Here is a 25599-nt window from a genome sequence, read left to right as displayed (position 1 = left end):
AACATCTTGCGCCTTCTCCCCAGGAAGAGACCTGGATCCCTCTTTAACTTTTAACAACCATGCTTCTTGTCAATAGAATTCAGAGCAGGTCACTTGATCCCCTTCATTTCTCCATCTACCCTAAATTAAAGATCCAGTCACAAAAGGCAACAACCTTAGAAAATTCATATTTGTAGTAAAATGCCCTTGGCGCTGTGCAGGTGGCAGGGAGACTGTACAGCCAGCACTTGTGCATTAAAGTGGGTCATCATTCTCCTGCCACCTTGGGGGAAGATGAGCAGGAGGCAAAGCTGATAAGTACAATTGGGTGGCTGCTGTTCGAAAGGAAGGCAATGGGGACACAGCTGTCAGGTTTTGGACCCAGTGGTGATGAGGGGCAACACCCTTCACAGGAAGGGCAGAAGCCTATGCATCAGGAGGGCACAGAAGAGGAAAGAGGGGCAGAAAAGCAGTGGAGATTATACCCTCATCGCAGGACCGGCCACCGAAGACAGAGCTACCTGGATATGATAGATACCCAGCGCTGCAGGAGACTGTGACTCTCCAGGCAGATGGTCAGAAACCTCAGAATCTATTCCACCCGTAATTTTTAAGGCAAATATTCATGCTGTGAGTGCAACCTCCCCCGCAGATGTGAAATTTGGCAAGTGGCCTTTAATGGGAGAATACCTGTATTGAAATGTAGCCAAGCATGTTGGTAACATAGCTTCACTTTTGCCCAAAATTGCCTGTCAGAATCAAGGTCATCCCACAATCGATCACTTGAGCTCAATGATGAAACTTCTGGTTGCACCTACTGAGCTCTCTAGGTGGGGCCTCATAAGATTATGACAATGATTTCAATATACAATATAGTAATATCCACCATGTGCAGATTTTCAGTGTTAGCTCATACCTTTTTTCAATTTCATTGTAAACCCTAATATAAATCAAACATACTACTCCATTGCCTAATACCACATGTGAAACTGAAACCATTACAGTACCAGCAAATACAATATCACTGGAGTATTACTGAGCTCTGACTGCATTGTCACCTACTAATCATTTCACTTTGGTGTAAATAGATTTAAGTTTCCATCCAAAGAGTTCAGGTTAGGATCTTCATTTGGTGCTGTAATGACTATTAATTAAACTGCTTAGTGAAAGGTGGAAAATTACCTTTCAATTGAAGCTGTTCTGTCATTCATTTAACAATTTTTTATTCTTAGTGATTTGTTATGCATTGCTTACGACAACACTCCTTTAATCTTTAGTTTTGAAGACTATGAAGAAGTTTCTGACTTTAATAATTCTCAGCCTATCAAGTTATTAGATCTTGATTGATATATATATTTTTAAATTGTTTGGTGATTGATGCTGACAATCTGTACAAGTTATATTTATAGACATATATATATATATATATATATATACACACACACCATAAATTATGATAATTGCTTAGGTTTTTAAAGGCTATCATTATGACACAGTAGTGAGTGAAAAAGGTTGTGGGATATTTATGACAAGATCTTCCAAACAAGACATTTGATGTTTTGCAAAAAAATAAGCATTTTAGGCATTTGAAAGGCGTCATCATTTGTTGAGTGACAATATTAACAAGTTAATATAGACATATATTTGATTCCATTCTAGCAGAAGCATGAGTTTGATAATGAAAAATAACAACTTTTCTCAGCTGCACATGTCTCAGAACATTATAATTTTACCATTTAATTTTACATCAAAAACTTCAGACTTATTGATTATCAAGTGATGATTCAAACTTGTTCACATGGTGAGTTGCAAGACATATGATTGGCCACTGAATTGAGTTGTGGCACCATTTTGTGCCCAGGTATAGAATTTTTCAAGACATGGCAAGAAAAACGCATCACAAAACTAATCACAACTCCACAGCAATCAGGACATGTTCATTCAAAAGCTGACCAGAAAATATTACCTTAGCCAAAGACCTATAATTTCACCTCTAATATTCCACTATCTCAAGGACCTAGATACATTTCATAAACTCCAATGTAAAATTCTTTGGTCTTAAAATTCAGATAGAATCATAGAATTTTACAGCACAGGAGGAGGCCTTATGGCCTATCAATTCCTGTTGAAAATTACTATTGAATTTGCTTTCACCACTCCTTCCAGATCATAGCAACTTGTCATTTTAAGGTGAATTGCTATATTTTACTGTGGTGTCATATTAATAACTTAGATGAAGAGACTGAGAATGTAATGTTTCTAAGTTTACTGAGAATGCAGGGCTAGGTGGGAATGTAAGCTGTGAAGAGGACATAAAGAGGCTGAAAAGACGTAGACAGGTTGTGAGTGGGCAACAAGGTGGCAAATGGAGTATAATGTAGGGAATGTTAGTTTATTCACTTTGATAGTAAGAATAGAAATGCAGAATATAGGTTAAAAGGTGAGAAACCTCTAAATGTTAATGTTCAGAGAGTCTTGGGTTTACTTGTATGAAGAACACACAGTTAGCATGCAGGTACAGTGAACAATTAGGAATACAATGGCATGCCAGCCTTTATTGGGTAATAAATCCATAAGACATAGGAGCAGAAATTAGGCCCTTTGGCCCATCGAGTCTTCTCCACCATTCAATCATGGCTGATAAGTTTCTCAACCCCATTCTCCCGCCTTCTCTCCGTAACCTTTGATCCCCTTGCCAATCAAGAACCTATCTATCTCAGTCTTAAATACACTCAATGACCTGACCTCCACAGCCTCTGTGACAATGAGTTCCATAGATTCACCACTCTCTGGCTAAAGAAGTTTCTCCTCATCTCTGTTCTAAAAGGTCTTCCCTTTACTCTGAGGCTGTGCCCTCGGGTCCTAGTCTCTCCTACTAATGGAAATATCTTCCCCACGTCCACTTTATCCATGCCTTTCAGTATTCTGTAAGTTTCAATCAGATGCCCCCTCATCCTAAACTCCATCGAGTATAGACCCAGAGTCCTCAAACATTCCTCATATGTTAAGCCTTTCATTCCTAGGATCATTCTCGTGAACCTCCTCTGGACCCTCTCCAGGGCCAACACATCCTTCCTGAGATACGGGGCCCAAAATTGCTCACAATATTCTAAATGTAGTCTGACCAGAGCCTTATAAAGGCTCAGCAGCACATCCCTGCTTTTATATTCCAGTCCTCTCGAAATAAATGCCAACATTGCATTTGCCTTCCTAACTACCGACTCAACCAGCAAGTTAACCATAAGAGAATCCTGGACTGGGACTCCCAAGTCCCTTTGCACTCCAGATTTCTGAATTCTCTCCCCATTTAGAAAATAGTCTTTGCCTCTATTCTTCCTACCAAAATGCATGACCTCACACTTCCCCACATTGTATTCCATTTGCCACTTCTTTACTCATTCTCCTAACCTGTCCGAGCCTCCCCACCTCCTCAATACTACCTGTCCCTCCACCTATCTTTGTATCATCTGCAACCTTAGCCAGAATGCCCTCAGTTCTTTCATCTAGATCATTAATGTATAAAGTGAAAAGTTGTGGTCCCAACACTGACCCCTGCGGAACTCCACTAGTCACCAGCCGCCATCCTGAGAAGGACCCCCTTATCCTCACTCTCTGCCTCCTGCGAGACAGCCAGTCTTCTATCCATGCTAGTACCTTGCCTCTAACACCATGGGCTTTTGTCTTACTGAGCAGCCTCCTGTGCAGCACCTTGTCAAAGGCCTTCTGGAAGTCCAAGTAGATAACATCCATTGGCTCTCCTTTGTCTAACCTACTGGTTACCTCCTCAAAGAATTCTAACAGATTTGTCAGGCATGACCTCCCCTTGATGAAACCTTGCTGACTTTGCCTGATTTTACCATGCACTTCCAGGTATTCTGAAATCTCATCCTTAATAATGGACTCTAAAATCTTACCAACGACCAAGGTCAGACTAATCGGCCTGCAATTTCCCGTCTTTTGCCTCACTCCCTTCTTAAACAGGGGGGTTACATTAGTGATTTTCCAGTCCTCTGGGACACTCCCTAACTCGAGTGATTCCTGAAAGATCACCACTAACGCCTCCACTATCTCTTCAGCTATCTCCTTCAAAACTCTGGGATGTAATCCATCTGGTCCAAGTGATTTATCCACCTTCAGACCTTTCAGTTTTCCTAACACCTTCTCCTTGGTAATGGCCACCATACTCACCTCTGCCCCCCCGACTCTCTTGAACTTTGGGATGTCACTCGTGTCTTCCACTGTGAAGACTGACGTAAAGTACCTATTCAGTTCCTCCACCATTTCTTTGTCCCCCGCTACTACTTCTCCATTTTCCAGCGGCCCAATGTCCACTTTTGCCTCTCTCCTATCCTTTATATATCTAAAAAAAATCTTGCAATCTTCTTTTATATTACTGGCTAGTTTACCCTCATATTTAATCTTCTCCCTGCTTATTTCTTTTTTAGTTGTCCTCTGTTGGTCTTTGTAGGCTTCCCCATCCCCTGGTTTCCCACTGCTCTTTGCCTCATTGTATGTTTTCTCTTTAGCTTTTATGTTGTCTCTGACTTCCCTTGTCAGCCATGGTTGTCTTGTCCTCCCTTTAGTATGTTTCTTCTTCCTAGGGATGAATTTTTGCTGTGTCTCCCAAATTACTCCCAGAAACTCCTGCCATTGCTGTTCCACTGTTTCCTGCTAGGCTCATCTCCCAGTCAATTCTGGCCAGCTCCTCCCTCATCCCTCTGTAGTTGCCTTTATTCAACTGTAATACCATTACATCTGATTCCAGCGTTTTCCTCTCAAATTGCAGGGTAAATTCCATCATATTATGATCACTTCCTCCTAAGGGTTCCTTCACCTTAAGCTCTCTTATCAAATCTGCCTCATTACACATCACTAAATCTAGAATTGCCTGTTCCCTAGTGGGCTCCACCACAAGCTGCTCCAAAAAGCCATCTCGTAGACATTCCACAAATTCCTTTTCTTGGGATCCACTACCAACCTGATTTTCCCAGTCTATCTGCATATTGAAATCCCCCCATGATCACTGTAACCTTGCCTTTCTTACACATCTTTTCTATCTCCTGGCGTATCTTGTGCCCCACATCCTGACTACTGTTCGGAGGCCTGTACATAACTCCCATTATGGCTTTTTTACCTTTGCGGTTCCTCAACTCTACCTGCACAGATTCTACATCATCCGACCCTACATCATTTCTTGCTATCGATTTAATTTCATTTCTTACTAAGAAAGCAACCCTACCCCCTCTGCCAACCTGCCTATCTTTTCGATAGGATGTATATCTTGGATATTTAGCTCCCAGTCCTGATCCCCTTGCAGCCAAGTCTCCATAATGCCCACCACATCATACCTGCCAATTTCAATCTGCGCCACAAGCTCATTTACCTTATTTCATATACTGTGTGCATTCAGATACAACACCTTCAGTCCTCTATTTCCTGTCCCCTTTCTCACTGTCGTCCCTTTATCTGATGTGCCTGAAGTTAGATTCCTAGCCCTTTCCAAACACTCTGTCCTATTTTGTGTTCTGGAGACTTTAATAGCCTCTCCTGGGCTCTCCTTTCTTTTCAGTTTTTTCATAATTTTCCATGAAGTTGAATCCACCCCCCACCCCTCCCGGCCCCACCCCTGTAATGGAGTACAAGAATAAGGAAATCTTGTACTCTTTGTACAGACTTTGTTAAGATTACACCTGGAGTACTGTGCACAGTTTTGGTCTCCACATCGAAGGAATGATATCATTGAAATATGCTAATGACATCATAAAACATCACTAACAATTACATCAGATAAAACTGCATCTTTAGACAATAGAAAATCGAAAGTACAACAGCGCAATAAATGGCCTGGAGATTGCTTGCTCTGATTTCAAGAGGCAGGAGGCAGTCAAGCTCCTTAGGATAGGAAGTGCTACAAGTCTGGTAAATGAGCATGTATAGGATGGTGCGACTGAGAATCCACCAGGTAAGGGGACCCCAGGTGTGGTGCTGGAGCAGTCTTAGCCTTTGCCCCTATTCAACAGCTATGAGGTTCTTTCTACCTTGCAGATGAGGGAAAAGTCTGCAGATTGGATGAGCAAACTGACTGTGACACCAATTTACAGGAGACCACTGAAGTGGGGAGAGTGAAAAGGAATGTGGTAGTCGTAAGATAAAGTTTAGTCAAGGAAATAGATACTGTTTTTGGGGCTGTGACTAGGAATTCTGAAGGTTGTGTTGCCTGCCCAGTGTCGGGGTTAAAGGCATCTCCTCAGAGTTGGAGAAGAACATGAAATGGGAGGGAGAAGATCCAATTGCCATGGCCCATATGGGAACAAGCAACATTATATTGATGAGTGAGGTGCTATTGAAGCAGTTTGGGAAGCCTAAAACATGGAGCCTCAAAGGTAATAATCCTGAGCCAAGCACAAATTGGCAAAGGGTCAAACAGAGTTGAATGCATGGCTCAAAAGAGTGGTGGGGGAGAGTCTGTCTGGGTAGAGATAATAAATATCAAAGATTAAAAAACACAGGTGGAAGTTATTTAAAAACCCCCTAATGTTGGACAGTATATTAATCAAGAAGCAATAGGAGCTTGTAACAAAGGAATGCAATAATTGTCAGGGACTTTAAGCTTCATATAGACTGGGCAAATCAAATTGGCAAAAATAATTTGGAGGCCAAGCTAATTGAATGCATTTGAGCCAGTTTCCTAGAGCAATACTCCATGGAAGCATCCAGGGAGGAAACTATATTAGATTTTGTTTTATGTAGTGAGATGGGGTTAATTAGTAATTTCACAGTAAAGTATACACAGTAAAAGAGTGCTCATAATATGATAGGATTTCATACTTAGATTGAGAACAGCATTTGTAGGTCTGAAACTAGAGTATTAAATGTAAATAAACTTAAATAAAATCAATTACATGGGTATTGTTACAGAGGTGTGTTAATGTCAAATATTACATTTCAAGTTCAGTTGCTGGACTCACATATGGAGCTTTATAGAAAGACAATTTCAACTGTTAAAGCATGGACATTGACATAAGATACCTACCACAGGTCACCTGACATGTTTGCAATGGTAAGTTGGTCAAGTTTCTGAAAGTTTCCAATGTGGATTACAATTAGGTCATGCCCAGGGAAACCTCCTGTGGAAATTCAAACCTGCTGATGTCAAGGATTACTTCAAAGGTGGACTAAAACTTAAAATGGTGTTACCATATGAATTACTATAAAAGCCACATTCCTTCCCATCAAGACAGAATGTCTAAATAAACAATGGCTACCTTTGAAGCGTTCTCAAAATTCCCACATTTTTCATATTATCAACAAGGATATGACTTTTGGACTTTTATGGCAGAGGACCCAACTGCTGAGTTAAGTGGAGAACCCTGCAGACAGGGGGGGCTAGGCCCATGAAGGCCTGGGACTGGACATGCCCAGGCTTGTTGATTGCAGTGTGGATTGTTGCCTGAAGCCGGACAATGAGAGGTAACAGAATACGCATTCTTCCCTTTAAAGCAAGCAACCCAGAGAAAGACTTCATCTTACATGAAACTAAAGCCCATTAAAATCTTGCATAAGTAATCACTACTAACTACTAAGGCAGGAAGGCAGCAATCAATGCAATTATACGAACCCATCAGTACTCCACATACACAATGGCTTTTAGTTCAAGACTAGTTACTGGGACAATACGACAATGGTAAACATCATGCGAGCCCATTAAAAACAACGAGACAACAATCACCTGAAGAAGCCCAAATCAGACAAAGAACTAACCTTGATTTGGTTTTAGATAAGAAATTTTAAAAAAACAGTATAACTGGGCCACCAGTTATGAAGTGGGTGAGCAGTTTTGGGAGGGTGAGCAGTTTTGGAGTGGTTGAAGCTGAGTTTAAGCAGGAGGTAGCTGAGCCAAGCGGAGGGAGGAGATCTGGAGGTTTGCAGGCCTGCAGGCAACATCACGGCGAGGGGCACGGGGTGGCAGACTCAACCAAAGACAACAAGGCCACAACCGCAGCCCTCCACGAAGTTCGGCCACACACAACCGCACCCTCCACCCAACTGAAGAAACTTCGCAGATTCCACAGACCAGGACCATGTGGGGACGGCAGGCCCCAGAGGACACAAACAGCGTACCCCAAAACTGCAGCCGGCTGACCTGGCTGGATTTCGAACTGTTAAGGAACTCTGGTTGGTGAGCATGATAAGGGGTAAGGGGATTAATAGCATGATTTTCCCTTGTTATGCTGTGTGTTCCCCATTATTAACTAGGTGTACTTTGTAGGTCTGTATAATTTCAGCGTAATCCTAATGTTATAAGTTCATTTGTAACTTCAATAAACACAGTTTTTTTTCTTGCACCAAAACCAGTTGTCTGCTGCGCTTTGTCGCAACCCCTAAATAAGTCCAAGGACTAGAACCGAGGGAGTGGGTGCGATTCAAACCATTTAGAAGTCAGAGGTGAAGCTGACACACACCACCACCCCCTATACCTTGAAGGTGTTGATATCTTCTTCCAAGCTCATCACATAGAAGAATGGGTCATTCAGAAGTGATGGCTTGAACATTAAAAAAATTAATCACCTAGGTCATAACAAAATAGCCAAGGTGTTAGGAAGATATAATTATTACTATTAGAGAGGTAGAGTCCAAAGACGTAGTGAAATAATGGGAATTTGCATTCAAAGAGGAAAATATGTATAAAGAAGAGAAGGCTGTGCGTAAGGGCTGGCATTCTAAGATCTTATATAAGTGTGAAAAGCCTTCAGCATCTAATTCTCAAGCTGCTGACTACAAGGAACTGAAGCTAAGAAAAACTCATTTTGAAGTCAACTATTTAGGATACTTGTGTTACGTTGCCTGGGTTTTTTAAAGTCTTTGTTTCTTACTGTTGCCTTAACTAAAGTGTAACTCTGAGTTAGATTAATTAGGAGATTTAGAAGTTATATCAGTAATAATTTGTAGATTTATGTCCTACTTAAAAATCATTTCTTCTTTTAATAAAGGTTCTATAAGACTTCTGTAAGACTCAGTGGTCTTTTTACTACTGAATTCAAGGCACACATATTGAAATATATACAAATTGCAAAATAGTTGTGGCAGTTACAAATTTCCCTTTGGGATTTGAGCTGCTCAGCATTTACCATTGGCAACACAAGGTCTGTCCAGATATGAGCTAATCAATTACCTTCTGTGGAATAATCAAATTGTTATGGAGAAAGAAGTAAATGATCAAAATCACCATTTTGAAATGAATTTTACTACAAGTAACTAACTATTCTAATCCCATTTTCCAGCACAAGGCCCATAGCCTTGTATGCCATTGCATCGCAAGTGCACATCCAAATACTTCTTAAATGTTATGAGGGTTTCTGTGTCTACCACCCTTTCAGGCAGTGAGTTCCAGATTCCCTGGCTGAAAAAAATTCCTCCTCACATCCCCTTTAAACCTCCTGACCCTTACCTTAAATCTATGCCCCCTGGTTATTGATCCCTCTACCAAGGGGAAAAGTTCCTTCCTGTCTACCATATCTATACCTCTCATAATTTTATACACCAATATTATTCTGCTTGCTTTTGAGGGAGTCTGGAAAAGAAATGTCTGAAAGCAGCAAGAAGGCTGTATGCCTCTCTCTCTCTTTCAACTAAACTGAACTCTGCCTGTTTATTTCATATTGTGGACAACAGACAGAGAAATTCTAAAGAAGATTTCAAATTCCCAAGCAGCTTTTCCAGGTAAAAAAAGACAAAGACTACCATTTAAAGAACTGCCTCAGCCACAAACAACAGTTAAGGACTCGTAATCAGTGAGCTATCTATTTATTTGCATTTTATCTTTGAATCTTAATTTGGCCAAAAGTTAACCTCCTCTGCTTTGTACCTTGAAATATTGGTGTATAAAATTATGAGAGGTATAGATATGGTAGACAGGAAGGAACTTTTCCCCTTGGTAGAGGGATCAATAACCAGGGGGCATAGATTTAAGGTAAGGGTCAGGAGGTTTAAAGGGAATGTGAGGAAGAATTTTTTTCAGCCAGGGAATCTGGAACTCACTGCCTGAAAGGGTGGTAGACACAGAAACCCTCATAACATTTAAGAAGTATTTGGATGTGCACTTGCGACGCATTGACTATGGGCCTCATGCTGAAAAATGGGATTAGAATAGTTAGGTACTTGTTTGGCGGAGATTCAATGGGCTGAAGGGCCTTTTTCTGTGCTGTAGGCCTCTATGACTCTATGACTATGCATGTTTTTGTGTGCTTTTTGCAACAGTCAATATATGTGTTTACATTCAGCCTCCAGGAGACCACCTTTGGAAGGTCAGACGCAGGCACAAGAGGCAAAGGGCCAAAAGGTAGTCAAAGACAGAAGGAGCCACAGAAGAAGCCACTATCCTGCTGCCAGGTGGTGAAGCAGCTACCTCAATGTGTCTGAGGTGCAGTGCCGAAGGAGGCTCCGTCTCTCAAGGGAGACAGTCAACTCTGTCAGATGATTGGGCCTGAGATCTCCGCTAACTGTGTGGGTGGACACCCCATGCCAGTGGCTCTAAAGGTCACAGCTGCCCTCAACTTCTATGCCTCTGGCTCCTTCCAGGGCTCAGTGGGTGATCTTTGCGATGTCTCCCAATCAGCTGTCCACACTTGTGTCAAGCAGGTTACAGACACTCTGTTCAGGAGTGCATTGACCTTCATCCTCTACTTTTGGGACCAAGCGAGCCAGACACAGCGAGCCAGAGGCTTTGTGGCCATTGCTGGCTTCCCCCATGTCCAGGGTGTAATAGACTGCACACATGTGGCCATCAAGGCGCCAGCAAGTGAGCACGGTGCCTTCGGCAACAGAAGGGCTTCCACTCCATGAACGTGCAGATAGTGTGTGATCACACGATGGTGATTCTTCAAGTCTGTGCAAAGTGCCCAGGCAGCTCCCATGATGCCTACATCCTCAGACACTCCCAGCTGCCGGGCTCTTCAGTGCTCCAGCCTGGCTGAATTGATGGCTGCTGGGTGACAAGGGCTATCCACCTCAGAAGGTGGCTCATGACAGCTTTGCACCATACAAAAACAGAAGCTGAGCAGCAGTACAATAGGAGCCATGCCCCAGCAAGGGCTGTGGTGAAAAGAGCCATTGGTTTTCTCAAGATGCACTTCTGATGCCTGGATCGCTCAGGGGGCGCACTCCAGTACCCCTCAGATCATGTCTCTGTGATAGTGGTTTCATGCAGCACTCTCCGCAATCTTGCGCTGGAAAGGGGGACACAGTGGATAATGAAGACGTAAACACATTGGCTGCAGCTGCACACGATGAGTCCAGCAGTGAGTCCGAGGATGAACATGCACAGGGAAAAGCTGAAGGAGTATTTGCTGACCCGGGCGTACTCCAGGGAGGCAGGGACACCCAGGAGGCTTTAATCCAACGAACCTTCAGCTAGCACACCACATATGGACCTCCAGGACAAGCCTGGGCCGAATGCTCTACATTCGAGGGCTAAGTGCAAAATCTGCCTGATTAGGAACATTAACTAAGGGTCCCTGTTAATAAAACTGAATGTCCCACAAAGCACTCATTACATTATTGGAAACCATCAACCTGCAGAACAAAAGACGCAACCTCAGCCATGGTGACATGTCTGAATTTATTTTTGCAAAGCAACTTAATGAAACAAAATGAAAAAAGTGCTAAAAATCACACTAACTCATAAAGACCTCATTGGGGGCCAACACAAAAGCACCAGTGATAAATCCGTGGTGTGCCTAAGGTGCCTAATGTTTATGTTTTCAGGTGCTACATCTTGGTGCTGACCCCTCGCTGGGAGTGGCATCTGAGACAGCCTGCTCACTCTGCTGTCCTGTTGGCCTCGATGACCTTGGTGACCGTCCTCTGGCCCGTGGAGCCAGTGCTGGCCTCGCCTGGGAGGGATCTGCCAGGTCCACAGCTGGCATCTCGCCAGTCGTCGCAGCCTCATCAGATGCAACGGTCACTGGCAGAGGGGCGGAGGAGCTGCCGCCCTCATCCAGAGTGACCTGAGAGGAGCCCAAAGAGATGACCGGCAGCTGCTGTGCGACGTGAGGTCGCTTCGGACCTCCCTGCTCACCGTGGATGGATGGGCACCGAGCTGGGAAACTTTGTGCCCAGACCATCTCCCACACTGGCACTGACCAGCTGAGGTCAATGCCGATGTGAGGGCTTGCTGGTAAGAGTGCATCCCCAGGAAGCCCTGATTGGTCTCCTGGAGGAGCCTTTCCACGAGATTCACCACTCTCTCCATGGAGGACAAATGGCGCTCGGCCATGAGGCTCATTTCTTCAGTGATAGTCCGGGTAGACTCCTCCACCATGGACAACAACCAAGCATAGCCTCATGTATCTCCCCCAAATGCTCCCGCACACTTGGCCACATTTTCTGCGCTTGTTGCATCATGGACAACTCCAGACACACATCATTAGGCACCGACTGAGCATGTGCTTGGTCCCCTGCAGTCCTCCGACTGCTGGTGCCATGGGCACTCTCTGTCTCTGCCAGCTCCTCCAGCGACTGTGAATTTCCCTCACTGCTGTGCCCCGGGACATTAGCCGATGTTTTACTTCCCACTGAGGTGCTAGTATCTGCGCTGGTGCATGCCTGGCAGAGATGGTGTGATGCTGGTAAGACTTCAGGGCCCTCAGGTGTGAGAGGGGGCCTCTGCTGCTCCTCCTCCCGGCCCTGCTTCACTGATGCTGAAAGGAAGAACAAGGACATTGGATCAGTTAACGTGGAGACAATGTCAATGTGCACCCCTGTCCCCCGGATCATTATGCGCTCATCCTTCCATAAGCAATGGTCAAACCATGTTGCAACCTTCAATCACTGAACGTTCAGTAGTGCCTTGGCTGTTGGGAGAACAATGGTGACCTCACTGCTGGGCAAACATACCTGCCCATGGCACCCCAGCCTCTCTGACACTGCTGGACCTGGACGCATGGCGCCTCTCCAGGTCTAGAGCCTCCTGCTCGAATTGGTTGAGAATCATTAACTGTGCCAGCCCCCTGCCAGTCTTCACCCGCTCGGCTGTCTTATGTGCAATCTTCTCCTGAAAAGGAGAGAAGAGCAAGTCAATCATCGGAAAAACGAGGGGCACAGTGCTCCCCCGCCCCCAGCCCTACCCTCCTGCCTGGTCTGCTCACCAGCAACTTTCTGGGAAGCCCTTCCACTGGCCATGATCTGCAGCCTTGGAAAGACTGCAGCAACTTTTTTAAACAGGCCGCCGGGTCACCATTGGACCCAGCAGACATTGTAGTCCCGCCGCCGTCCATTCACTCCCGCTGTCCTCTGGAGCTGTGATTCATGCTGGGCGGGCCTTAATTGGCCCACTCGCATAAAATGGCACAGACCCAATTGCGGGAGGTAACCGAGTCCGCGCCTCCCACCCCCGCCACCACCCCCCCCTCCCCCCAACCCCCACCCCACCCCACCTCACCCCCACCACCAGCCAGAAAATTCAGCCTTATGTCTTCGGATCATTAGTCCAGGTCCCTGAGTTACTAGTTCGGTAACATAAACATTATTGTTACTGTTCCCAATTTTCAACAAGGAGCCACACAAAAGGTTGTTGCACAAGATAAGGCTCATGTAGCTAGAGGAAATGTATCAGCATAGATAGCGGATTGGTTAAAAGACAGAAGGCAGAGGGCTGGATTTTTCACGGAGTCAGGAAGATTAGACCTGGATGCTGAAGGCCTGTCACAGCCCCATTTCCAACAGATCCATTTCTTACTGGCAGGAGGGAGGGGGTGGGGTGTGACTCACACATGTGCAAAACTTGAACTTAGCAGGACCATTTGAACATAATATTGAGCTCAAACAGACCCAATTTTAGCTGCACCAAGAGCTGTAGCCTGGAATGTAGGTGTCATGAATAGGCATAAATGCTTTTGAAGGGTAGAAAAGTCTTGTTTAAGTATCATGATGTGAAGCTTTTTTTATATCCTCTGCTCTTTCAAAGTGATAAACATAGGCTTAAACTGACAGTGAGAATTTAAAAAAACACTGTTGGACTGCTTTGAATGACAGGACATCTGGTGTAGGTTAGAAATCTGGTCTTGCAGTTTCAATAGATGACTTTGTTGATATTTCCGAAAGACTATTAGGATATTATCTCACATCCAACGGATCAGATCAAAGCTAAAACAAAAACAGAATTACCTGGAAAAACTCAGCAGGTCTGGCAGCATCGGCGGAGAAGAAAAGAGTTGACGTTTCGAGTCCTCATGACCCTTCGACAGAACTTGAGTTTGAGTCCAAGAAAGAGTTGAAATATAAGCTGGTTTAAGGTGTGTGTGTGGGGGGGGCGGAGAGAGAGAGAGAGAGAAGTGGAGGGGGGTGTGTGGTTGTAGGGACAAACAAGCAGTGATAGAAGCAGATCATCAAAAGATGTCAACAACAATAGAACAAAAGAACACATAGGTGTTAAAGTTGGTGATATTATCTAAACGAATGTGCTAATTAAGAATGGATGGTAGGGCACTCAAGGTATAGCTCTAGTGGGGGTGGGGAGAGCATAAAAGATTTTAAAATATTTAAAAATAATGGAAATAGGTGGGAAAAGAAAAATCTATATAATTTATTGGAAAAAAAGGAAGGGAGAAACAGAAAGGGGGTGGGGATGGGGGAGGGAGCTCACGACCTAAAGTTGTTGAATTCAATATTCAGTCCGGAAGGCTGTAAAGTGCCTAGTCGGAAGATGAGGTGTTGTTCCTCCAGTTTGCGTTGGGCTTCACTGGAACAATGCAGCAAGCCAAGGACAGACATGTGGGCAAGAGAGCAGGGTGGAGTGTTAAAATGGCAAGCGACAGGGAGGTTTGGGTCATTCTTGCGGACAGACCGCAGGTGTTCTGCAAAGTGGTCGCCCAGTTTACGTTTGGTCTCTCCAATGTAGAGGAGACCACATTGGGAGCAACGAATGCAGTAGACTAAGTTGGGGGAAATGCAAGTGAAATGCTGCTTCGCTTGAAAGGAGTGTTTGGGCCCTTGGAAGGTGAGGAGAGAGGAAGTGAAGGGGCAGGTGTTGCATCTTTTGCGTGGGCATGGGGTGGTGCCATAGGAGGGGGTTGAGGAGTAGGGGGTGATGGAGGAGTGGACCAGGGTGTCCCGGAGGGAGCGATCCCTACGGAATGCCGATAGGGGGGTGAAGGGAAGATGTGTTTGGTGGTGGCATCATGCTGGAGTTGGCGGAAATGGTGGAGGATGATCCTTTGAATGCGGAGGCTGATGGGGTGATAAGTGAGGACAAGGGGGACCCTATCATGTTTCTGGGAGGGAGGAGAAGGCATGAGGGCGGATGCGTGGGAGATGGGCCGGACACAGTTGAGGGCCCTGTCAACCACCGTGGGTGGAAAACCTCGGTTAAGGAAGAAGGAGGACATGTCAGAGGAACTGTTTTTGAAGGTAGCATCATCGGAACAGATGCGACGGAGGCGAAGGAACTGAGAGAATGGGATGGAGTCCTTACAGGAAGCGGGGTGTGAGGAGCTGTAGTCGAGGTAGCTGTGGGAGTCGGTGGGTTTGTAATGGATATTGGTGGACAGTCTATCACCAGAGATTGAGACAGAGAGGTCAAGGAAGGGAAGGGAAGTGTCAGAGATGGACCACGTGAAAATGATGGAGGGGTGGAGATTGGAAGCAAAATTAATAAATTTTTCCAAGTCCCAACGAGAGCATGAAGCGGCACCGAAGTAATCATCGATGTAGCAGAGAAAGAGTTGTGGAAGGGGGCCGGAGTAGGACTGGAACAAGGAATGTTCCACATACCCCATAAAGAGACAGGCATAGCTGGGACCCATGCGGGTACCCATAGCCACACCTTTTATTTGGAGGAAGTGAGCGGAGTTGAAGGAGAAATTGTTCAGCTTGAGAACAAGTTCAGCCAGACGGAGGAGAGTAGTGGTGGATGGGGATTGTTTGGGCCTCTGTTCGAGGAAGAAGCTAAGGGCCCTCAGACCATCCTGGTGGGGGATGGAGGTGTAGAGGGATTGGACGTCCATGGTGAAGAGGAAGCGGTTGGGGCCAGGGAACTGGAAATTGTTGATGTGACGTAAGGTGTCAGAGGAATCACGGATGTAGGTGGGAAGGTGGTCTGAACGTTCAGTGCTCAGCAAAGGACTTAGTTTCATACCCTTACACCCTCACCTCAATGAATTTCGGGCTCGGCATGATGCTGAACTCTTCTTCCACCGTCTTCATCTCCGGGCTCACTTCTTTGGGCAGGAGTTCTCTCCCAGTTCAACGGATCCTTTTACCCATCTCCAATATTCTCCCTCCACCTGGACCCCTCCCTCTGGATTCTTACCTTCTCTTGATCTTTTCATTGAGAACTGTCGGCGCAACATTAGTCGTCTCAATTTCTTTACTCCTCTCACCCATTCTAACCTGTCTCTCTCTGAACTTACTGCATTCCATTCTCTCAGGTCCAACCCTGACATTGTCATCAAACCCACTGACAAGGGTGGTGCTATTGTTGTCTGGCGCACTGACCTCTACCTCGCGGAGGCTGAGCGTCAACTCGCAGAAACTTCCTCGTACCTCTCCCTGGACCATGACCCCACCACTGAACATCAAGCCATTGTTTCCAGGACTGTCACTGACCTCATCTCCTCTGGGGATCTCCCTCCCACAGCTTCCAATCTGATAGTCGCCCAACCTCGGACGGCCCGCTTCTATCTCCTACCCAAAATCCACAAACAGAACTGCCCTGGTAGACCGATCGTCTCAGCTTGCTTCTGCCCCACAGAACTAATTTCTCGTTATCTTGACTCCCTTCTCTCTCCCCTTGTCCAGTCCCTTCCCACCTACATCCGTGATTCCTCTGACACTTTACGTCACATCAACAATTCCCAGTTCCCTGGCCCCAACCGCTTCCTCTTCACCATGGACGTCCAATCCCTCTACACCTCCATCCCCCACCAGGATGATCTGAGGGCCCTTAGCTTCTTCCTCGAACAGAGGCCCAAACAATCCCCATCCACCACTACTCTCCTCCGTCTGGCTGAACTTGTTCTCACGCTGAACAATTTCTCCTTCAACTCCTCTCACTTCCTCCAAATAAAAGGTGTGGCTATGGGTACCCGCATGGGCCCCAGCTATGCCTGTCTCTTTATGGGGTATGTGGAACATTCCTTGTTCCAGTCCTACTCCGGCCCCCTTCCACAACTCTTTCTCTGCTACATCGATGATTACTTCGGTGCCGCTTCATGCTCTCGTCGGGACTTGGAAAAATTTATTAATTTTGCTTCCAATCTCCACCCCTCCATCATTTTCACGTGGTCCATCTCTGACACTTCCCTTCCCTTCCTTGACCTCTCTGTCTCAATCTCTGGTGATAGACTGTCCACCAATATCCATTACAAACCCACCGACTCCCACAGCTACCTCGACTACAGCTCCTCACACCCCGCTTCCTGTAAGGACTCCATCCCATTCTCTCAGTTCCTTCGCCTCCGTCGCATCTGTTCCGATGATGCTACCTTCAAAAACAGTTCCTCTGACATGTCCTCCTTCTTCCTTAACCAAGGTTTTCCACCCACGGTCGTTGACAGGGCCCTCAACCGTGTCCGGCCCATCTCCCGCGCATCCGCCCTCACGCCTTCTCCTCCCTCCCAGAAACATGATAGGTCCCCCTTGTCCTCACTTATCACCCCACCAGCCTCCGCTTTCAAAGGATCATCCTCCGCCATTTCCGCCAACTCCAGCATGATGCCACCACCAAACACATCTTCCCTTCACCCGCCCCTATCGGCATTCCATAGGGATCTCTCCCTCCGGGACACCCTGGTCCAATCCTCCATCACCCCCTACTCCTCAACCCCCTCCTATGGCACCACCCCATGCCAACGCAAAAGATGCAACACCTGCCCCTTCACTTCCTCTCTCCTCACCGTCCAAGGGCCCAAACACTCCTTTCAAGTGAAGCAGCATTTCACTTGCATTTCCCCCAACTTAGTCTACTGCATTCGTTGCTCCCAATGTGGTCTCCTCTACATTAGAGAGACCAAACGTAAACTGGGCGACCGCTTTGCAGAACACCTGCGGTCTGTCCGCAAGAATGACCCAAACCTCCCTGTCGCTTGCCATTCTAACACTCCACCCTGCTCTCTTGCCCACATGTCTGTCCTTGGCTTGCTGCATTTTTCCAGTGAAGCCCAATGCAAACTGGAGGAACAACACCTCATCTTCCGACTAGGCACTTTACAGCCTTCCAGACTGAATATTGAATTCAACAACTTTAGGTTGTGAGCTCCCTCCCCCATCCCCACCCCCTTTCTGTTTCCCCCTTCCTTTTTTTCCAATAAATTATATAGATTTTTCTTTTCCCACCTATTTCCATTATTTTTAAATATTTTAAAATCTTTTATGCTCTCCCCACCCCCACTAGAGCTATACCTTGAGTGCCCTACCATCCATTCTTAATTAGCACATTCGTTTAGATAATATCACCAACTTTAACACCTATGTGTTCTTTTGTTCTATTGTTGTTGACATCTTTTGATGATCTGCTTCTATCACTGCTTGTTTGTCCCTACAACCACACCCCCCCTCCACTTCTCTCTCTCTCTCTCTCTCCGCCCCCCACACACACACCTTAAACCAGCTTATATTTCAACTCTTTCTTGGACTCAAACTCAAGTTCTGTCGAAGGGTCATGAGGACTCGAAACGTCAACTCTTTTCTTCTCCGCCGATGCTGCCAGACCTGCTGAGTTTTTCCAGGTAATTCTGTTTTTGTTTTGGATTTCCAGCATCCGCAGTTTCTTTTTTTTTTATCAGATCAAAGCTATGCTATCCTGCCACAGTTCAGTTGTGAATGTTTATGGACAATTAAACAACTAACTGGACAAGCAGGCTTCCCAAATATCCCAATCCTAAATGACAGGAGAGCCCAGCACACCAGCGCAAAAGACAAGGCTAAAGCATTTGCAGCCACCTCTAGCCAGATGTGTTGAGTGGAAGATCCATCATGGCCGCCTACTGAGCATCACAGATGCCATTGTTCAGCCAAGAAGTGGCTGAAGCCACTCGGTACTGCTAAGGCTATGAGACTTGACAACATTCCGGCAATAATATTGAAGAGTTGTGCTTCAGAACTAGGCACACCCCCAGCCCAGCTATTCCTGTACAGCTACACCACTGGCATCTACCTGGCAATGTCTAAAATTGCTAACTATGTCCTGGCCACAAAACAATCAGGACAAATCCAACCCAGCAAATTACTGCCCCATTAGCTTACTCTCAATCATCAGTAAAATGATGAAAAGTATCATCAACAGTGCTACCAAGCAGCACTTGCTTAGCAATAACCTGCTCACTGGGTTCTGCCAGGATCACTCAGCTCCTGACCTCATTACAGCTTTGGTCAAAACATGGACAAAAGGGCTGAACTCCAGAGGTAAAGTGAGAGTGACTGCCCTTGGCATCAAGGTAGCATTTGATCGAGTGTGGCATCAAGGAGCCCTATCAAAACTAAAGGCAATGGGAATCGGGGGCAAAAGTGTCCACTGATTGAAGTTGTACCTAGCACAAAGGAAGATGGTTGTGGTTATTGGAGGTCAATTGTCTCAGTCCTGGGACTTCGCTGCAGGAGTTCCTCGGGGTAGTATCCTCGGCCCATTCATCTTCAGCTGATTCATCAATGACCTTCCTTCCATCGTAAGGTCAGAAGTAGGGATGTCTGCTGATGATTGCACAATGATCAGCACCATTTGCGACTCCTCAGGTACTGAAGCAGTCTGTGTTCATATGCAGCAAGACCTGGACAATATTCAAGCTTATGCTGATAAGTGGCAAGTAACAGCTATGCCACACAAGTGCCAGGCATTGACCATCTCCAACAAAAGAGATTCTAACCATCTCACCTTGACATTCAATGGCATTACCATCACTGAATCCTCCCACAATCAACATCCAGGGGGTTACCATTGACCAGAAAATGAACTGGACCAGCCATTTAAGTACTGTGGCTACAAGAGCAAGTCAGAGGCTGGGAAAGTAACTCACCTACTGACTCCCCAAAACCCGTTCACCATGTACAAAGCACAAGTCAGGAGTGTGATGGAATGCTCTCCACTTGCTCGGATGAGTGCACCTTCAACAGCACCCAAGAAGCTTGATACCATCCAAGACAAAGCAGCCTGCTTGATTGGCACCCCATCTACCACTATAAACATTCATTCCTTCCACCACCAACGTATAGTGGCAATAGTGTCTATGATCTACAAGATGCACTGCAGCAACTCACCAAGGCTTCTTCCAAACTGCAACCTTTACCACCTAGAACATCAAAGGCAGCAGATGCATGGGAACACCACCACTTTCAAATTGCCCTCCAAGTCACACATTATCCTGACTTGGAACCTTATCGCCGTTCCTTTACTGTCACTGGCTCAAAATCCTGGAAGCCCCCTTCCCAGCAGCACTGGTCTGCAGTGGTTCAAGAAGGTAACATATCACCTTCTTCTCAAGGGAAATTACGGATGGGCAATAAATGTTGGCCTAACCAGTAATGCCTACATCCTATAAACAAATATATTTTTAAATGCATTATGAATGCTTAGCTGAGTTTCAAAAGCTAAAATTTTCCCAGTGGGGCGTTCATAGTTCACAGTTTGATTGGCAGTTTAAAGATGCTATTAAAGGATTAGTTGTCTTTGATGTGAGTCTGAATAGAGGTTTTTTTTCTAAGAGATTTACTACTTGAGATTTAAACATTTTGAATGGGTTTCATGAATGGGAGCCTTTTTCACTCTGAAGTATGTAGGAGTGAGAGCTGTGTCAGTTAGCCCAAAGTTTATGTCTTTTCATCTCCAATTGGCTCCTGAAGTCTGTCCATGGTGGATATTGGGTGAGTTGGCATGGAGGTGGCATGGGGTGTGGTGTGATGGATGAGGGGTGAAGGTTAGAAGTCATAACAGCTTCTAAAACAACAGGCTGAAACCCCAGAGAATCGAGGCAGACCTCCTAAGCCAGCCTGCCTCAGCGCTTGCCTGCCCCTGTGTCTGCCAAGGATCTACTTCCAGGGTTGGTAGGAATAATTCAATCCCACCCCTAACTCCCCAGAGAAAGAAGTCAAACTGAGGTGAGTCTGCCAAGACAGGAGACTCCCTAATTCAAGCTACCTACCTTGGTAGTGAAAATCCAGCCTAGAAAGAAGGATTAAATGGATCATTTTCAGGTTGGCAGGCTGTTGTTAGTGTGGTGCTGCAAGGATCAGTGCTGCGGCCTCAGCTATTTATAATCTATATTAATGAATTGGCTGAAGGGACCAACTGTAATGTATCCAAGTTTGCTGATGATGCAAAGTTAGGTGGAAAAGTAAATTATGCAGAGGTCACAAAAGGGGGGATTTAATGGGAGCGGCAAGAAAACGAAACATGGGGGGGCAAGGTGACTTAGTTAAACAGGAGCTGAAATTTAGCTTTCCCGATACGGGGTTGAAATTTAGAGATTTAGAGCAGTCTATTTGTGGTGGGTCAGCCTCACACCATCCTGTGATAGGTTCCTACTTGTAATACATTTGCATTCCGTGAATATTCATTATCTTAAAACTGTTTGTAAATACATCCTACCTTCAAGATTAAGTCAGCGGCACACAAGAATCTTGTGGCAACTGGTACATTTTCATGTTGAGGGTGGCGTGCAATAGTTAACTGTGTGCAGTTGTGACTGAGGTTACCAGTCTTTCTCATTGAACTCTGTAGCACAAGGGAGGAGAGGAGAAGAATGGCACCCAGCATAGATGCTCAGGGCCAGCGAGGGTGAGTCAGTGGTTAGGAGGGAGTGTGAAGTGGGGCTGGGAGCATGAAAGAGTGGAAGAGGGATCCAAGAGAGGTTGCGGTCATAGGCATGGAGGAATGAAGTGGGAAGGGCCTGGTGTCCTGGGTGCGGTGGGGTTGGTGGGAACAGTCAAACATAGTAAGAAAATCCTAAGTGGCAATGTCAGTACTGTTCACATGTGGGTCCCTCTCAGGATGTGGCTGGCAGAGTCCTCACAGGGCTTTGCGTTCACCTATACCATTTTGATTATCCCCACTGAGAATGATCTCTGACAATGTCTTTTACAATGCATAGAATGGAGGGTCAGCTGAGCCTGCAAGCCCAGCCATGTCCCACAAAGTGGTGAGTACAACACTGGACACTAACATGAACATTCAATGAAGAATGAAAGCAAAAACACATCATTGTTTCTTCCACAATAAAGGAAAGGTCCCTGACTCCCCTGTAACCATCAATGTGTGCCAGCCATGATGTGTGCCAGTACAATTAGCTCTCTGACTAAGCTAAGTCCCAACAAATAATGATAGCCATGTTGTAGAACCACCCTGTTGTCTGGGAGACTCTTTTATAGCCTGCCTGTACCTGCTAGCTAACAATGGGTTTCAACACTGAAAAACCACCCTGCCACCTGATCACACGCATCTCCTATGTGCACCGCCAGAACTTTAAATGTTAATTGGAATCACATGGAAACCAGCAGAAAAGCAAGAGGGCATAAGTAGTGCCCACTTCCTGTTCTGCCATTGAACACCAGTGCCCACTCTTCTAGATGCTGCTGGATGCCTCCAGATCCTGTTTTTACCTGCTCTTCTAGGTGATGGTTTCTGCCTCCGGGTCCTTTTCTCCCCCCTTGAGATGGCAAGGTCAAGGGGATGGCTGTGAATGCAGATTGGTGAGTTTCTATGAAGGAAGAGATTAAGATAGGATTGTAGGGCTGTGATCTCTGAGACATATGAATTGATATGGATTTTGAAATGACCAAGGATGAGAAGTTTCTCAGCGCAGAGGCTGAGGGAGGAAAGCTGTGTGGATGTCTCATTGAGAACGTTTTTAGGATACATGGGTGGGTGATGGTGAAAGAGGATTTTAAATAAAGGGTTAGAGGGGTGGAACACAGTGAGATGCTCAAAGGAGGAGAAAGTGGCAGAGGAGTAGGGGAACTGATCAAGGTGTGTTTTGGTGATTCAGAGCCACATCATCACCTCAAATGTGTGGATGGGGCAAGTGGATGGTTTTATTTCAGAAGAAGGTGCCATCACTCCTCTGCCAGGTTTCCACCAAGGCCATAATGTTGATGCAATTATCCACAGTGAATGCCAGGGCCTTGTTCACAAGGTCTTCTAAATTGCCTTCAACAATACAATTCTAGTAAAGTCAAATAATTTGTTATTTTCAGCTTTATTCTTTCAGGGGAATCATTCTTCATCCTCCACAATGCCTAGGCTCCTATTTTTTAATTCCTTTACTGTTGTGTGTAGCTGGTGCCGAAACAAAAGATCGCAAATCTGTGAAGTAACTGCATGCAAATTAATTTTAAAACTATATCAGCTGAGCCTTAACTTAATTTGTGTAAACTGTTAAAATTCCAGAACATAGTTTACTTTGGTCTTTCCTATTCCTTAATCATCAACATTGATGATTTTCTACCTGGACAGGACCCTGATTCATGATCATTGGAAAAAGAGCCCGAGAGTAGAAGAGGAGATTTTTTTTTAACCGCAGCATGATATGGTAATCTGGAATGTACTGCCAGAATGGGTAGTGGAACATTTAATAGTAACTTTCAAGAAGGAATTGCTTATACACTTTAAAAAGGAAACATGTGTAGGGTTATGGGGAAAGAGCATGGGTGAGACTAATTTTCTTTATCCTTTCATGGGATGTGGGCATCACTGGCAAGGCCAGCATTTGTTGCCCATCCCTTATTGCCTTTGAACTTGACTGGCTTGCTAGGCTATTTCAGAGGGAAGTTAAGAGTCAGCCATAATTGAAATTTTAAGAATCACATGTAGGCCAGAGGAGGTAAGGACCAGCAATTTTCCTTCCCTGAAGGGCATCAGTGAACCAGATGGGTTTTTACAACAATTGATAATGGTTTTCAGGGTCAACATAACTGAGGCTAACTTTATATTCCAGATTTTATGAACTGAATTTGAAATCCACCAGCTGCCCCAGTGGGATTTGAACCCATGTCCCCAGACAATTAGTCTAGGTCCCTAGATTACTAGCCCAGTGAGCCTACCACTGCACCACCAGCTCCTCAACAATGGAATAACCGTGGTGTATGATTTCATGATTCTTTCATTTTAATGTGCTTAAGTGCTACCATAAAGTATGAACTCTTTTTTGTTTGTTTCTGTGTTTTATTTTATAGAATCACAGAAAATATAGCATAGAAGGAAGCCATTTGGCCCATCATGCCCGTGTAGCTCTTTAAAGAACTATCCAGTTAAAACTACTGGGGCTATCTTGCAGTCAATTTGTGCCCCAAAAAGATTTTACTTTTCTAGTTTAAATTGACAAGCTCATTTTTAATAAAGGAAAAATTCAATACGGTGTTCCATCAGCATTTTCATTGCTGAATTATTTTTGTTACTGTTTGGGTTCTGTTTTTTGTAAAACTTTTATTTCCAAATTCATTGAAACAATTGCACTGCTTCTGGGTGCTATTTAACATGCAGCAAGCAAAGCAGCCAGAATTCCTTTGGTGGGTATAGTTTCTGAGGGGAGAAGAGAAAGAGGTGTAACTGTGCCTCAGATATTATGTAATGCCCCTTTCTTTACCTCAGGAGCTGCAGCACTGACCCAGACAATCTATCCCAGACATGTCAGAGGAACTATCTTCACAAAGGGGTTCCCACAAAGCTCTGCTATCTCTTAGAAGATGACTTTCAAAAACCTGTACTAAAGGAACAATTCTTGTGATGGACATGCATTTAACTTTAACACCATTGGGACTTTTCTGAGCTGCCATGAGTGACAAAGAACAATTTAATCAGTCACTATCCAGAGATGATTGAATGCACCACAGAGGCCTTCTTTACAAGGTAAGTACCTTTAAGCACTTGTCTAGTGGAAAGAACTATCAATGTGGGAGGCTACAGATGCCAATGGGGTTCCCAAGAGCAGAGGGTGTATTAAAGGGTGCCCATGTACTATATAGATCATTGAGCCTTTCCACAAACTTCTGATGGGCAAGATGCACTGCTATCCTGTGGGAGGTGCTCTAAAGTATCAGACAGGGCAACCCTCCTCCTCACATCCACCCCATGTAGCAGTGCATCGAATTGGCCAATGCTTAAACAAGGAGTCAGGTGCTGCACAGCTCCATCACTTGCTCATAACTCCAATGCATTCATTAACATTGGGATAACCTTTACTTCATTTTACCTGGCATTTCTTCACATTTCCCAGCCTTTAAAAATTGCTTTGATATTTGTAAAAGTTAAAACAGTATTTCTCCATTTATATAGTCACGTACTGTATCTTGAAGTTGTGCATGCCTTTTAATGAAATGCCAGGCAAATGTTATTTTCTAATTCAGATACTTACTGGTGTTAGGCCAAAGTCTGCCTGGAGTCTATGTTCATCTTCAAATAAACTTTCACCACAAAATTAGGTATCTCAGTGTCCTGTGGGCTATCATGGGCCATAACCAGCCCTTCCACACACAGATTTTATCAATGTCACAAAAAAGAGGCTCAAATTTCAAGTGATAGTATATAATACAATTGGAATTGACTGTTAGTCTGTTACTATCTGTGAGACCCAGGTTGCTGAGAAATTTCAGCAAGCTGCCAAACATCACCAGTCACAACAGCCATTCAAGGCACAGGAT

The sequence above is a fragment of the Carcharodon carcharias genome, chromosome 21 (assembly GCF_017639515.1).
Source record: "Carcharodon carcharias isolate sCarCar2 chromosome 21, sCarCar2.pri, whole genome shotgun sequence".
Taxonomy (NCBI): domain Eukaryota; kingdom Metazoa; phylum Chordata; class Chondrichthyes; order Lamniformes; family Lamnidae; genus Carcharodon; species Carcharodon carcharias.
Note: the sequence above shows the minus strand (reverse complement) of the source record.